Source organism: Ambystoma mexicanum, chromosome 14 (assembly GCF_040938575.1).
Source record: "Ambystoma mexicanum isolate Mex_15411 chromosome 14, UKY_AmexF1_1, whole genome shotgun sequence".
NCBI lineage: Eukaryota > Metazoa > Chordata > Amphibia > Caudata > Ambystomatidae > Ambystoma > Ambystoma mexicanum.
Window position 1 is genome coordinate 627,565,435 of NC_090940.1, and position 14,755 is coordinate 627,580,189.

The window sequence follows — 14,755 nt, forward strand, 5'->3', positions numbered from 1 at the left end:
AGTGGACTACAGTTCCCAAAAGCTTTATCCTGCACAGCCAATAGCGAGGATTAATGGAAGTCATAGTCCAAAATATCTGGAGAAACAGAGCGTAGATGGATGTCTGTAGAATCCACCAATCCCTCTACTACCAGCGGACCAACACCCCGAGATCCTGCAAAGCAGCTTCTATTAGCCATGCAAAACTTCAGTCGGAGACATCACTGAGAATATTCCTTCTCCGTTCTCTGGCCCAAACTGTGGAGCTTAGTCCTGAGACATCTGTGCGGAGAGGAGGGCCACCTTGCCTTCAGAAAAGCCCTCAAAACCTGGCAATCGACAATACCGCAACTCACAAACTAGCACGGCGCCCAAACACCGGACCCAAAAGAAGCATGTGTGACCAACAGCAATCCCAAACTCAGGACTCAACACGGGCAAGCAATCCCAAATACACGCAGCTTCTGACTTTTGACATCATAAGTACACATCCCAGACTGGGACCAAAAGCCCCCCTCCCCCCGAAGCAAAGAAGGACCGGAAGAGCAACCTTGCAAACCAAGAAGAAAAAGAAATGAGGCCCCTTCATTTAGTCTCCCCAACCAAGGAAGTCAGGAGATCAGACACAGTCAGGTCAGCCACCACCCCTGCTCTTGCTATAAAGTGACACCACTGCCTTTTCCAACAACACCACCACCCCAAAACCACCAATCTGAGAACAAGGGTAGACTGGACCTCTACTGGCTCCATCTAGCACTAAACCCTACACCGGGAGTCTCCACTAATTCCAAATCCAATCTCCTGCGCCAAATATCTAACACACATCTCCAATTCCTTGCACCTCGCACTAGACACACACACACACACAATACCTTGCACACACTATCTAACACCTACACGCTCTAAAATGGTACTTTCCTGTTGGGCAGCTGCCCAATTCCTCCAAATCGCAACACACGTTCATTTGCCCCACCTCCTTCCCTCGCTAGTAGAGGATACCAGTTTCCATGGCTTTTTCTACGTCTCTCACGCAACACCCTACCCCACAACATCAGCAGAAACAGTGCTGCCCACACAGAAGAGTACTCTAGCCTCACACACCTTTCCTGTGGGTCCAGACTGGCCTGTCATGTTACTCCAGAGTCTTCCCAATAAGTAGTGCTTCCAAGAGGCCAATATGGGGTGGGGAATGTCGGCAACAATGTGCACTGCCTGATATGTAATTGACTGATCCCCAATCCTATTGGCCTAGGAGTAACAGCCTGCCTGTCGCAAAGTCTTCAAGTTTCCAAACCTACTTTCCACCTTCACGATACTCCCTCTGGGGGAGACTGGCCATCAGGGGAGCGAGAGCGATTTCCCAACATGGAGTATCTTTCAAAGACCACGTAGGTGGGGGCATAGCACTCCGCCTGACATACAGCTGACTTCCCCATACCTAATGGTCTCCACTTCCTGTTGTGAATTCTTCACGTTTTTCATAGCAAGAAGCCCTGCTCACCTCTCACTCATCCTCACCACTCCTCCTCTCCAAAACACAAGCTTATGTATGTTAGTCTAATATTTCATCAGGAATGTTGTCAGACATTGTTTAATTCCATTCTCTTTTCTAATCGGCACCCCATATTTGCTTCTCTTGAGTTGTTACATTGCATTCAATTGAGGAGACGAAGTATTCGGCTGGAGCCGAATTGCTTCTTTTCAGCCCCTATTCGGTCGAGTACTTACTAGAAGATGACGTTCAGTGCACCCCTAGTGATTGGACCTGCCCCAACCCGGTCAGCTCACTGAGAGAATCCCCTCTCTTTTTTTGGCCTACGACGGTGGGGATAGTCATGAGACAGAATCCCCTTGCCTCACCACGTACCCTCGACTTGTGTCTTGCACAAGTGCACATAAACAATTTATGTAGTTCTATGTGAGATCCAAAGAAGGTATGAAACTCACTTTCTTTCTTAGCTACCTTTGAACTCACAAGAAATTGCAATGTGTGTGATTTGCAGTGGCAATTGTAAATGTCAGTGGCAATTTTATTAATTGCAACCTGGCACTTTGGGTCTGTGAAGCATGGCACTTTGAGAAGCAACATCCTTCCTTACATTTAATCACTGTTTTTTAATTTTTTGCTTTGTTAGACTATTATTTTCTGGCTTGTTTCCATTAAATATTGATGATAAATGGATAATTGAAATCTGTGAACACATTTTGAATATTGTTCTTTTTGTTTTTGTTTTTCTTCCAGGTGCAGAACCACTATTTGGTTATATATTTGGGTTCAGCCGAATAATTGATGAACTATTTGGTATTCGGATTAATAATGAATAGGCTATTAGGTACATAGATAGATAGATAGATAGATAGATAGATAGATAGATAGATAGATAGATAGATAGATAGATAGATAGAATTGTGTGGCTGGATGTCCTTACTGAATGCAATGAATGGCCGACATGCAGTGCTCGTGTTTACCTGCAGGATGGAGACTGTGCAGAAATGCTAACGAGGGTGCACTGCCACGCCCACTCAGTATTCGCAGCAGCTGGGTCTGTGCCGCGCAGCAATTAGAAGAAAGCACATCAGTCACCCTGGGCGAGATGAGTTTGATTTGCACCAGTGGCTCTCCGCCATCACCCCGGCATCCCAGCGCGCATTTCATTTCAGCGGTTTAATTGCGGTTTCGTTCTGCTGAGGCAAATTGTCTAGAATGCCAGAACTCTCTCCAGATAACTCTTGGAATACCAATGGAAATGTGAGGTAGGGAAAGAACAGGCAGAGAAAGAACAAACAGCCAGGGATTTCAGAACTGCCCAGGAAAGGATACATCTTAAATGGATGTCCTCGTGCACCCAAAAATAACGAGCTGGAAGTGAAAGTGATGTTGTAGGGTCAGATTATTTACTGCTAATCGTCATTACTCGGAGCCCCATTCTTCCTCGTCAAATTTTCTATCCAGTAGTAGGGGACCGGCCACTGCAGACAGGAACCCTGTTGCTCTAAAGGGCACTTCCTGTATAATACCAAGCAGCACCGTCTATGACTAAAGCATCTTCATGCACAAGGTCACACCTGCACCTTCCTTTCCTGTCACACTCTGAACGGCCTCCCTTGCCCTCCTCCTGCTCCCACCTGTGAGGCTAAGAATCTCGGGCTCATCTTCGACTCCACTCTTTCCTTTACTCCTCACATCTCTGACATCTCTAAGAAGTCAAATTACCAACTGCACCTCCTCAGAAGAATTCTTAATTTCCTCTTCTTCCCCCAGAATCTCACCGTCTCTCAAGCCCTGGTTCTCTCTAGGATGGACTACTGCAACAGCCACTTTCTAAATATTCCTGCTTCTACTCTCCGCCCTCTGCAACTCATACAGTACTGGACTGCAAGACTTGTCCTTGGCCGCAAGCCCAGGAATCGTATCTCTCCAGCCCTGAAATCTCTTCATTGACTCGCAGTGGCTGTAAGGATTAGGTTCAAGATCCTTTGCATTGTCCACAGGGCCTTCTGGTGCCGAAAGACCTTCAACTATCCATTCGGAAATAGCTTTCTACTCGAGCTCTTCGCTCCTCCACATCCAACTTCCTCCGGGTCAGTCGCTTCTCCAAACAACGAGTTGGGGGTAGGTCTCTTTCTTCGGCTGGGGCCTCCCTCTGGAACAGCCTCCCTGCCTCTATGAAACAAGGAGAAACATCTTCGGTTCTGGAAGCACCTCAAGACCTTCCTCTTTGCTTCTGCCTTCGCTCTTCCTCTCCCCTGCTGATCTGTCTGCTTCGGCACTGGACACCTGGCTACCCTCTGATTTCGGGCCCAGATCCTGGTCCACCCAGCAGCATTCCCGCACTGCCTCCTGGCAACCCTTGCACTTGGGTCTGTACCTGCAACCCTAAAGTCCCCTACCTGCACTTATTAGACACCCGCTGTCTGCACCTTATCCTTGCACTTACCAGCTGCGAGCCGTGCAACCTGTTTTTGTTTTGAGCATGTGTTGAGCACTTTTCACTCCCCCCTTCCCCCTGCACTTTCCCCCTTCCCTGCACTTGCGCGTTCTCCATATCACTGGGCCCAGCAAGATCGCTGTTTTTTCCTCCTTTGTTTCCCTCCCTTGCTTTGCCATGCTCTGAAACACGTGTGTATGAGCGCAATATACATAAAATATCATATCATAAGGGAGGGAGGGAGGGATATAGTACTGTGACGAAGAAGAGTATGGCTCTCCACCCGGTCCCTGTTCCAGGCCACAGTCCTTATTTATGAGGATACAGCAAGCCGTGCGCCTACTTTGTGACTGATAAAAGGGCAGCACTAGAAAGGAAAGTATTTGCTGAGGACCGTGCGACTGCAAGGAAGGCGCCAGAAATTGAAACTCCAATGGCCTTTCGCCCTAAAAGGCCACCTTTTATTTATGAGTGCAAAAAAAGTACAAAGCACATTATGGAGCACTATACCATAATACGGCGCAAATGTTGGCATGGAAACAGGAACATTCAATTAAAAACACAATAACTTAAAGAAAAGTTCAAAACAGTGGCGCACAACACAGACACAGGAAACCCGAGGAGCAGTGAACTGAAACCATGATGACGTCACATGGACCAGTGAGCCGGGGAGGCGGGATATCCAGTGAGTGAGCGGCAGGTACCGCAGGAGCCTGGAGCAGAGGCCGCGAGGCAGGGCTGCTGCTCTAAGGGCGGTCACTTCCGGGTCCATTACTGTACAGTGGCGCGTGACTTAAGGGACTTCTCCCTGAGCCCAAGGACAGGTACAGCTGTGTCCAGCAAAGCCATATGTGGGGACAGGCCGCGTGACGTTCAGCTAGCCCCAAGAGATGGCTTTATGGGAAGGCGAAAGGAGAGCTTGCCCCAGGACCCCACCACAGACCCCCACATGGCTGCCTGGTTCAAAGAAGTTGTATCCATTTTTTCAAAACCTAAAAAAACATGCACAATGAGATGGTGGTATAGTGTGCTGCTACGCATGGCCATCGTAAGGGATTTTGGTCACTGGGGCATTATAGACCCATTTTCGACCCAATCCACCCCTCACCCCACCCCCCTCAATCATGATCACTAGCCAAACCTTGATATGCTGCCCCGGCCAGCGATCAAAATAAGCATAGAACCCCTCGAAGTACTGTGAACCCCTTCATTGTGCTGTAATCAAGGTCGACATTAGCAGGCCATGAGGAGGGCCCTATATACGGAGTTATCTCCAGCAAAAATGCACGCTCATTACAAGTGGTATTGCAGAAACTTTCCACCAGTGCAAGGCAAAAAGCACATTCCTGCAATGCTTTATTCCACCAGAGCAAGTTAGGCCTATTTATTTGCCCTGTTGCAGCAATGCCATGCACGATTATGGGCCGGTATTACAGAATTGTTGCACGGGCACAAGTGCAATTAGCACTAGGGCAAAACCTGCCCGTGGTGCTGCCCCTTCAAGGGCACACGCACGCGGCAGAGTGACGTTACCCTCAGCTGCATGCAGTATAATGGGGTGTTCCCGGCCGCAGCAGAGCGACTGGGGAGCCCGAACTGACAAGTGTGTGCGAGTGGCCTTTGTTGACAGGAGTGGGGCTCACGCTAGCGGGGGAGTGGCGACGAGCATGTGACTCATGAACCCAGGCACGGCAGTGAAAGCGGTGAAGTTCTTTTCATTTATTTGATCTGTATTTCACCGTTCTAAATGCCGCAGAGAGGGGAAGAGCCACACGGGTTGGTTGCCATTTTGGAACACATACTCGGGATGGTCGCAGGTCTTTCTTAGAGTGTCTGTACACTATCTGGGCTGAATTTTTTGACGATTTGTCAGTGGAACAGCTGATAATGCACATGCTGTGCTTTTTGAAGTAATTTTCTTCATTTTCTTGTCAAGTATGAGGTGAGGAGCTGAAGCAGGCCTGCAATTTCCTTTGTCTTGTTCCCCTTGGCCCACCCTGGTCAATTTCTGCAGCCACTGGAGTGACTAGGTGGTCCCTTGGCAGTGCAATCTGCCCATCTACACACTACTGGAGAAGGTGGATGCCTGGTGCCCCATTTTGTTTTCATTTTGGACATTTTTGGGGTGCATGGTTGCATGGACAGGCGTGCTAGTTGCATGGTGGTAGAAGGAGTCATCAGAAGATCCCAGGAGCAGGAGCTCAGCTGCATTGTCACAATCATCCGGAGTGTGCTACATCTTCACTGCCTGACAGACACTGTCACACTCATCTTCTGGGTGCCGGGTGGGGTGCCTGTGCACTCGCCATCATGAGTAATGCTCAAGCAGCGGTGATACCTCCGGTGCCCCAGGCTCCGGTGCCCCAAGCACCGTTGGGGACGAGACATCCAGGGGCACTCCAGCCAATGCCGGAGTTTGACATCTCGGGTGCCCCGTCCTACTCGCCACAAGGATGACAAGACTTTGGACACTTTCTACGGGTGGCCCTGCCATGCGCATGGACAATCAAGACACAATGATGCGTAACCAACTGATCCAAGGGCGCACGTTTGGCAAGTTACGCAGGCAGGTGCTGCATGAACCAGGAATTCCGCTGTCTCGCATTTTGGAGCTGGGTCGGTGTCAGGAAGTGTGGGAGGTGACGGCGTCCAGAATGGAGGCAGGGGTGCGCCCAGGGAAATCGGGAAGAAGTCTGTGCAGTGGGCCGTGGCCAGTGTGGCAGAGACGCCAGGCGCCTTGGTGGAGACCAACGTGACCGGGGCACCATGACAATGGACTTGTGCATGAAGGGCAGATATGACCTCCCACACCCTGCAGAGTATCCAGCGCTGGGGAAATCATATGGCTGCTGTGGGGTGTCAAACCATTATGCCCGAATGTGCAGGGCTCCACTGCTGGTCGTGGTCCCAAGAGGGCCTGTCAGAGTGGGATTCTTCCAGCAACAACACCCACCCAATGTGGCCCACGTTGATTAAGGGGAAGAAGGTGCCCCTCTGGAGGACGATGATGAGGAGGAGGAGAATGTGTTCTTTGTGTCGGGTGTGGGCGTACTGCGGTCAAAGACTAGGAGGCAGCCACGGTGCCTGGTGAAGGTGAACTGGTCATCCGTTCCGGAGCTGGTTGACACAGGGCCCTCTGTGAATGTCATGGCACAGGAGCACTATGATGCCATGGAACACCCGCCAAAGCTATTGACTCCCAAAGCTTGCATCTTTACATTCGGTGGGGCACAACCAATCCCATTGGATAGTGCGTTCATAGCCAGCGTGGGACGTGGTGAAGCATCAATCTGAGCTCGCTTCTACGTGACGATGGTCAGCAGCGACACCTTGCTGAGCTGTGCGGCGGCAGAGGCGATGGGCATTGTCAGTTTTGCCTACTCTGTATACGTGGCGGACGTACAGGAGCTGTTGGCGAAGTACAGTCGTCTGTTTGAGGACATTGGGCACATGGCAGGTGACCCGGTGAGGCTCCACATCTATGAGTCCATTCAACCGATAGCATTGAAGCATCGCCGGGTTCCGTGTCACCTGAGGGACTTGGTTGACAAAGAGCTGGACAATCTGGTCAAATTAGACATTATTGAGAAGGTGGAAGGCCCGACGCCCTGGTTTTCCCCTATGTGATCGCCTGGAAACCGAAGCAGCCAGACTCAGTCCAAACATGTGTAGACACGCGGCTTCCTAACAAAGCAATTAAAAGGGAACTCCATCTGACCCCCACCATAGATGACATAATTGCTGAGTTGCAAGGGTCCCGTTTCTTCTCAAAACTGTACTTCAGGGCCGAATACCATCAGGTGGTGCTGCACCCGGAGTCGCAGTACATTACAACGTTTACAACTCACCGTAGTCTCTACCGCTACAAGCGCCTCCGTTTTGGTGTGTGATCGGTGGCTGAGGTCTTCCAGAATATCATCTGCGGTGCCCTCGCTGATCTGGACGGAGTACTGAACATTAGTGATGACATCTTGGTGTTTGCAGGGTCAGAGGTGGAACATCTGGGCAGGCTGGCAAAGACTTTTGAGTGGCTCCAATCTCTTGGTCTGACACTACACAAGGACAAGTGTGAGTTCCTGAAAACGAAAATCGAGTTCTTTGTCTTCAAAGAAGGGTGTGTGTCACCAGACCCTCGGAAGGTGCAGGACATTGTGGTGGCACGACCTCCGGAGAATGTGTCAGAAGTGCAAGGTTTTCTAGGAATGGTCACATATTGTAGCCGGTTCATCAAGAACCTCGCCTCCCGATCTGAGCCGTTGCGAGCTCTGACCAAGCAGGATGTCACCTGGCAGTGGGGGCCGCTGGAACAGGCTGCTTTTGAGGACGTCAATGGGGCCTTGACGACAAAGGACACCATAGCCTTCTTTGATCCGTCTCTTAAGTCTGAGTTTGTGGTGGATGCCAGCCCCTTTGGAATCAGGGCCGTGCTCACTCAGATCGATGCCAACTCGGAGGTCTGGCCAGTCGCGTATGCCAGCAAGGCCCTATCTGAGGCAGAGCAGAGGTACTCTCAGATCGAGAGAAAGGCGTTGGCAGTCCTGTGGGGTTGTTGTCATTTCTGGCTGAACGCCCTGGGGAGGTCAGTGACTGTAGTCACCGATCACGAGCCCCTGTTGCCCATACTGGCGGGGTCATCCTCTAAGCCGCCAGCAAGGATCAAGCACTGGCTGCTGACACTGCTAGAGTACGGAGTGTCCCCAGTGTACCGGCCCGGGAACAACAACGCAACCGACTACCTGTCCAGACACCCGATGGGGGATCCAGACGGGCAACACAGAATATCAGTGCGGAGGAGGCCGATGAACATGTCCGACTGGTGGTGGAGGCGGCCACACACAACTCAATACCGGTCGGTGAACTGGAACAGGCGGCAGCGGAGGATGAGCGTTTCATCATCCTGAAAGTGGCCCTGCAACAGGGCTTGTGGGGGTCTGTGGTGGACACGCTGGCACTGAGGACCAAGGAAACAAAGGCGGCGTTAGAACAGCTGTGGAGGATCAGGGATGAGCAGGCTTTCTCCGAGGCCGGACTGTTGCTCATGGGTGACCGGATTGTGGTCCCGCAATCAAAGAACTCGAAGGTCATTGAGCTGGCACACCTGGGACACCAGGGCACCGCCAAGACAAAGGCCTGCCTGCGCCAGAAGGTGTGGTTCCCCGATCTGGAGAGTAGAGTCGAAGAGTTTGTGGCAGTGTGTGTGTGGTGCCAGGCAGCGTCTCCGGCTCAGAGGGAACCTGTCATAGAGACGATGCAGCGAGGCACCAAGCCATGGGAAGCTGTCCACGCGGATTCGGGTCCACTGGCCGGGACACCCATTTTCTTGTGATCGTGGATGAGTGTTCCAGATACCAGGAGGTAGAGTTGGTAGAGTCGGTCGCTTTTGAGAATGTGGCTGTTTTGTTGTAAAGAAAATCTTCGCCACCCACAGACTGCCTCAGGTACTGTGCTCTGACAATGGTGCGCCCTTCCAAGGGGAGAGTTTTGCCCACATGATGGAGGGGTACGGGGTCCACCACCGAAAGATCACGCCATTGTGGCCCAGGTTGAATGGTGAGGCGGAGCGTCTAATGAGAACTCTGAGTAAGGTATTCCGAATTGCTCAGGGCCAGGTTCAAAGTCTGCAGAGAGCCCTCTACAAATTCCTGAAGGAGTACCGTGCCACCCCACATTCCACCACTGGTGTTGCGCCAGCTGAGGCAATGTTCAGGAGATGCCCAAGGGGCCTCATCCCGGAAGTGGTTGAGCGTGAACCAGCGGTCATCAATGATGAGCAGGTGGAAAGGGAGAGGAAAGAAAGGACCGAGCAGGAGAACATCCGAAGGGGACTTCGCCCCCAGCAGTTCATCCCAGGTGATGAGGTGCTGGTCAGGAACCGTCATCCGCAAGGAAAACTGTCGCTGACGAGCCTGCCCTTGGACGTGGTAGCAGTGCATGGCTCAATGGTAGCAGCGTTGGATGGGACTGCTTCAACGCGAGCTTCTTTGAGAGACTGGGAGAAGCCAGGATGGAGGCAGTGCAGAGAAGGGGTGTGACTGATGTGCCGGATGAGGGCGATGGCGCCCATCCGCCAAGGTCCCTAGCCCAGGGGAGTCCAGGTGAGGAGGGCCTGATCCAGTAGGTGGGCAGGAGGTATTCCCAGAGGGTCGGAGGGGGAAGCCTGCCCACCTAAGTGACTATGTTTTGGCCCCTGAACTGGCGGGAACACCCTGTGGACTGGAAGTTACATGCGGGATGGGGGTGGTTGTGATTAAAGGGGTCTGTCATTTTGTGTGCAGTGTGCTTTTATGTTTTGTAGGTAGCGATCCTTTGTTTTTTGTTTTGTTATGAAAAAGGAGAAGTGTGGTGCTGCCCCTTTAAGAGCACAAGCACGTGGCGGAGTGACGTTACAATCCGCTGCGTGCAGTATAAATAAAGGAAGCGTTCGCGGCAACAGCAGAGCAACCGGTGAGTCCTAACCAACAACAAGTGTGTGCGAGTGGCCTTTGTTGACGGGGGTGGGGCTCACGGTGCTCCGGCCCGGCTACCGGAGGAACACAAGACTGCCTGTGTGCAAAAAACCTATTCTTCCAAAGAATTTTCTCACCATGGCAACATTTGCTCTAGTACATACTGCATTGAAAGAATGTGTTTTTTTCTTGCATTTGAGCAATTTTTTGCACTGGTGCCAGTTGTACTCGCACCAGTACAACGTTTTTGTGTGAGCGCCCTGTGAGTTCTGTGCAATGTTTAAAGAACATCCCCGACTCCTGAGGATTGCTAAAAAAAAAAAAATACAAAATGACAAGTCTGCGGTCAAGTTTGTCTCCCAGCCAAACAATCAGTGCAAACAAACAGATGTGTTTTAATCTCTTGCATTCCATTCGCACGCGCCTTAATTTGTTTCATTATTTGAAAACGGCGACGGTATTTTTAACGAGTTAACAACTTGTCAGCGTCTAAGCTTTGGCTTTATCCTGCCCTGCCCTCTGCTGGACAGAGAGGGGCAGACATGCAAGGAGCTTGGAAAACGTCCATTGCAGTCTCAGGGCACCAGAGCCAGGCGGGGCCTCAGCAGCTTCTCTGAGGACCAGGGCACCAGAGCGAGGCTGGACGGCTGGACCTCAGCAGCTTCTCTGAGGATCCGGGCACCAGAGCGAGACTGGACCTCAGCAGATTCTCTGAGGATCAGGGCACCAGAGCGAGGCTGGATGGACCTCAGCAGCTTCTCTGAGGATCCGGGAACCAGAGCGAGGCTGGACGGCTGGACCTCAGCAGCTTCTCTGAGGATCCGGGCACCAGAGCGAGACTGGACGGCTGGACCTCAGCAGCTTCTCTGAGGATCAGGGCACCAGAGCGAGACTGGACCTCAGCAGATTCTCTGAGGATCAGGGCACCAGAGCGAGGCTGGATGGACCTCAGCAGCTTCTCTGAGGATCCGGGCACCAGAGCGAGGCTGGACCTCAGCAGATTCTCTGAGGATCAGGGCACTAGAGCGAGGATGGATCTCAGCAGCTTCTCTGAGGATCAGGGCACCAGAGCGAGGCTGGACCTCAGCAGATTCTCTGAGGATCAGGGCACCAGAGCGAGGCTGGACCTCAGCAGATTCTCTGAGGATCAGGGCACCAGAGCGAGGCTGGATGGACCTCAGCAGCTTCTCTGAGGATCAGGGCACCAGCTATGGACCTCAGCAGCTTCTCTGAGGATCAGGGCACCAGAGGGAGGCTGGATGGACCTCAGCAGCTTCTCTGAGGATCAGGGCACCAGCTCTGGACCTCAGCAGCTTCTCTGAGGATCAGGGCACCAGAGCGAGGCTGTACGGACCTCAGCAGCTTCTTTGAGGACCACAGGCAGCAGCAGGACCCTCCCAAAGAACACGCAGAGTCTTTCCCAGCAGATCACCGAGAAGATGGCCACAGGTGCAATACAATATACCAACAAGCGAAACATAGTGCAAAGAAGATGCTGGCGGACGGAATCCCTCCTGAAGCACTAGATGAGCACGTGGGAGTATTATCAGTAACGTGGGTGCAGCTCAAGGAGAGGAAATGCCACTGGTAAGCAGGGGAGTATCCAGCATTGCAAGAGTGAGGGTGGGGGAGAGTCACAAAAAAAGTCCTGATATTTTTACCCCAAAATGCACCTTGGAAAATGAATGCTAAACTGACTGAGGCACAATCGCTCCTGCACCAGATCTGAGTACTTGACTCTGTACCGTCTCCCTGCACCATTCAGACAAGCGATGGGACATGGAGCTGTGTGCTCCTGCGCAGCCCCTTATTGGGCCGATGCGATAGTGAGGTCATGCTCCTGCTATGCCCCCCATTCTGCAGGAAGGATGTAGAGCAGGAGCATACGGCCACACTGCTGTCCCGGACATCATAACCCCACCCCCAAAAAAAGGCACGCCACAGCCAGACGGGCTGCTCTTAAATGCCAGTCTACCTAAGCAATAACACATAACAGACATAGAAACCTAACTTGCATATGTGTTGCACGGTTGCACCAACACAAGTGACCTCACAGAAAAGGACATTGCAAGGAGCATCATCAGTCTTTGATACTTGGAGGCGCCATGGAAGTGACTTTAGAATCAGTTGCCATATGTAAGCCAAGTGGCAAATAACTGTGGTGGAAGATGCCTAAATTGCACTATTATTATATATGGAGCAACTCCAGAGTCATTAGGCTTTTTTAAATAATAGCATGATATATTAGCAGAAGTTATGAAGTGAATCACTTACGGAGCTGCAGATAAGACACTGTTCAATTACATTATTTGCCCAGGATCACACACTTGGTTAAATGGTGAAACTGGGACGTGGACAATTTAAGTAACTGAACACATATTCACAGGTTTAGTGGATATGATATGATAAGTCACTTATAACGCGCCTTTACACAAGTGTTTCTAGGTGCAACAAGACAAGGAAGAGTAGACAGAGGTAGGACAACAAAATATATCTTACTAGGCCTTGTGTCATTCAGATCGTGCAAGGGGGAGAGAAGAGGAGAAGTGCCAGGGGTGGAGCGTGGGGGGGGGGACAGAGTGCAGTGGCAAGCGTGGTAAGTGCTGCCAGACGCTATAAGTGCTGCCAGGGTAGTGGCTCAAGTAAGTGCAGAGAGGCAGGGGACTGTGGTTGCAGATACAGTGCCTAAGTGGGCGGGAGGCCAGGGGGCAGTGCAAGGGGCTACTGGTCGTGCAGTGCCCGAGAGGTTCAGTGGGTGGCCAAGTAACCAGTTAGCGCAGCAGACAGGAGCATCAGCAGGGGAGAGAGAGAGAAAGCAGAAGCGAAAAGGAAGGTCTTGAGTTGCTTCCGGAACCTTAGGTGGTTCTGCTCAAGTTTGAGAGAGGCAGGGAGGGTGTTCCAGAGGGAGGCCTCAGCCGAGGAAAGAGATCTACCCCCAACTCTGCCTGGAGCAGCGTCTGACCCTCAGAGAGTTGGAGGTGGACGAGTAGGGGGCTCGAGAAGGAAAGTATTTAGGAAGAGCGAGTTGGCTGTAGTGTGGTCCTGGCCCCAAAAAGCCTTGTACACAATTCAGAGGGTCTTGAAGTTGATCCTTGCAGCTACCGGGAGCCAGTGGAGAGATTTCATGGCTGGAGAGATACGATCCATGGGCTTGAGGCCAAGGACAAGTCTCACAGTCCTGTTCTGGATGAGTTGCAGAGGGCGGAGAGTAGAAGCAGGCAGATTTAGAAAGAGGCTGTTGCAGTAGCCCAGCCTAGAAAGAAACAGGGCTCCGGAGACAGTGAGCTTCTGGGTGAAAGTGAGAAAAGGAAGAATACCTCTTAGGAAGTGCAGCCGGTAATGTGACTTCTTAGAGATATCTGAGATGTAAGGAGAGGGTGGAGTCGAACATGACACCAAGGGTCTTTGCCTCACAGAAAGGTGAGGGCCGAGGGTGGGCGGCCAGAGTGCAAGAGGGAAAGCGGGAGCAGGGGTCCCAATAAGGAGGATCTCAGTATTACTGGCATTGAGGCAGGGATCGTTGGAGGCGTGCCATTCCTGAATCGCAGATGGACAGTCAGGGATGAGTGAGATGAGGCTGATGGGAGCCGGAAGGAGAGCCGAGTGTCATCTGCATAACACCATATATAACAGATATTTATTTATTAAGGTTTTGCTTTGCATTTCATGTGCTTAAATAATACTAGCAGTTATTAAATAGAGAGAATGAGACTTTGCCCAGAAATTACCTACAGAGTATTACACAGGTCAGTTACGCAAGGCGGGGGCAGTCCCTAGCGGGGGTGGCTTGACCAGTGTCATTGGAAGAATGGACGTGGTAGACCTGGCCATGAAAGGGGTAAGTTCAAGAAATAATTGAGACCCAGTACATTTGAATAGATGTGTGGGGTTGTGGAGGTGGAAGGGGCGCAGATGCCCTGTGCAAACCCACTGGGAGGAGTTTAGGGGTCAGTACTGTGTCCCCCATGGATCTCCTAGGGTGTACAGGTGTAGGGTTTGAAGAGGGCATGGCTATCCCCGGATGTTGGAGAGACCCGCGCCACTCGGCACAGGAACAGGGGTTTGGCTGGACCATGATTACCCTAGAGATCGCCCTTACAGCCCCAAGCACACATGCTGGGAGTGCAGGGGAACAGTGGGAAGCTGGGCCTGGATAGGAGCAGGGGGCCACTGGTAGCCCTGGGGGCCCAAGGGAACTCCCAGGCACACCTTCAGTAGGAGCCTCGGCAGCAGAGCTGCCCTGTCCCCGTCCCTCTGGCTACATGGATGGGGGGGGCTTCCAAGTGTAGAGCAGAGGTTTGTGCAGCAGACCCACCTGCCCTCTCCCCCATTCCCTCTCCACGGTCGCAAGAGCAGGATTTGCAGAGGGTCACACGTAGGCTCGCATTTGCTCTGGAGACC

General features: G+C 51.8%; 1 protein-coding gene across 1 annotated transcript in view; it reads right to left on the reverse strand.

Annotated features, from left to right (window-relative positions):
• Positions 1–14,755, reverse strand: part of ARMH4 (armadillo like helical domain containing 4) — a 553,724-nt gene that overhangs the window by 416,606 nt on the left and 122,363 nt on the right. The window lies entirely within an intron of this gene.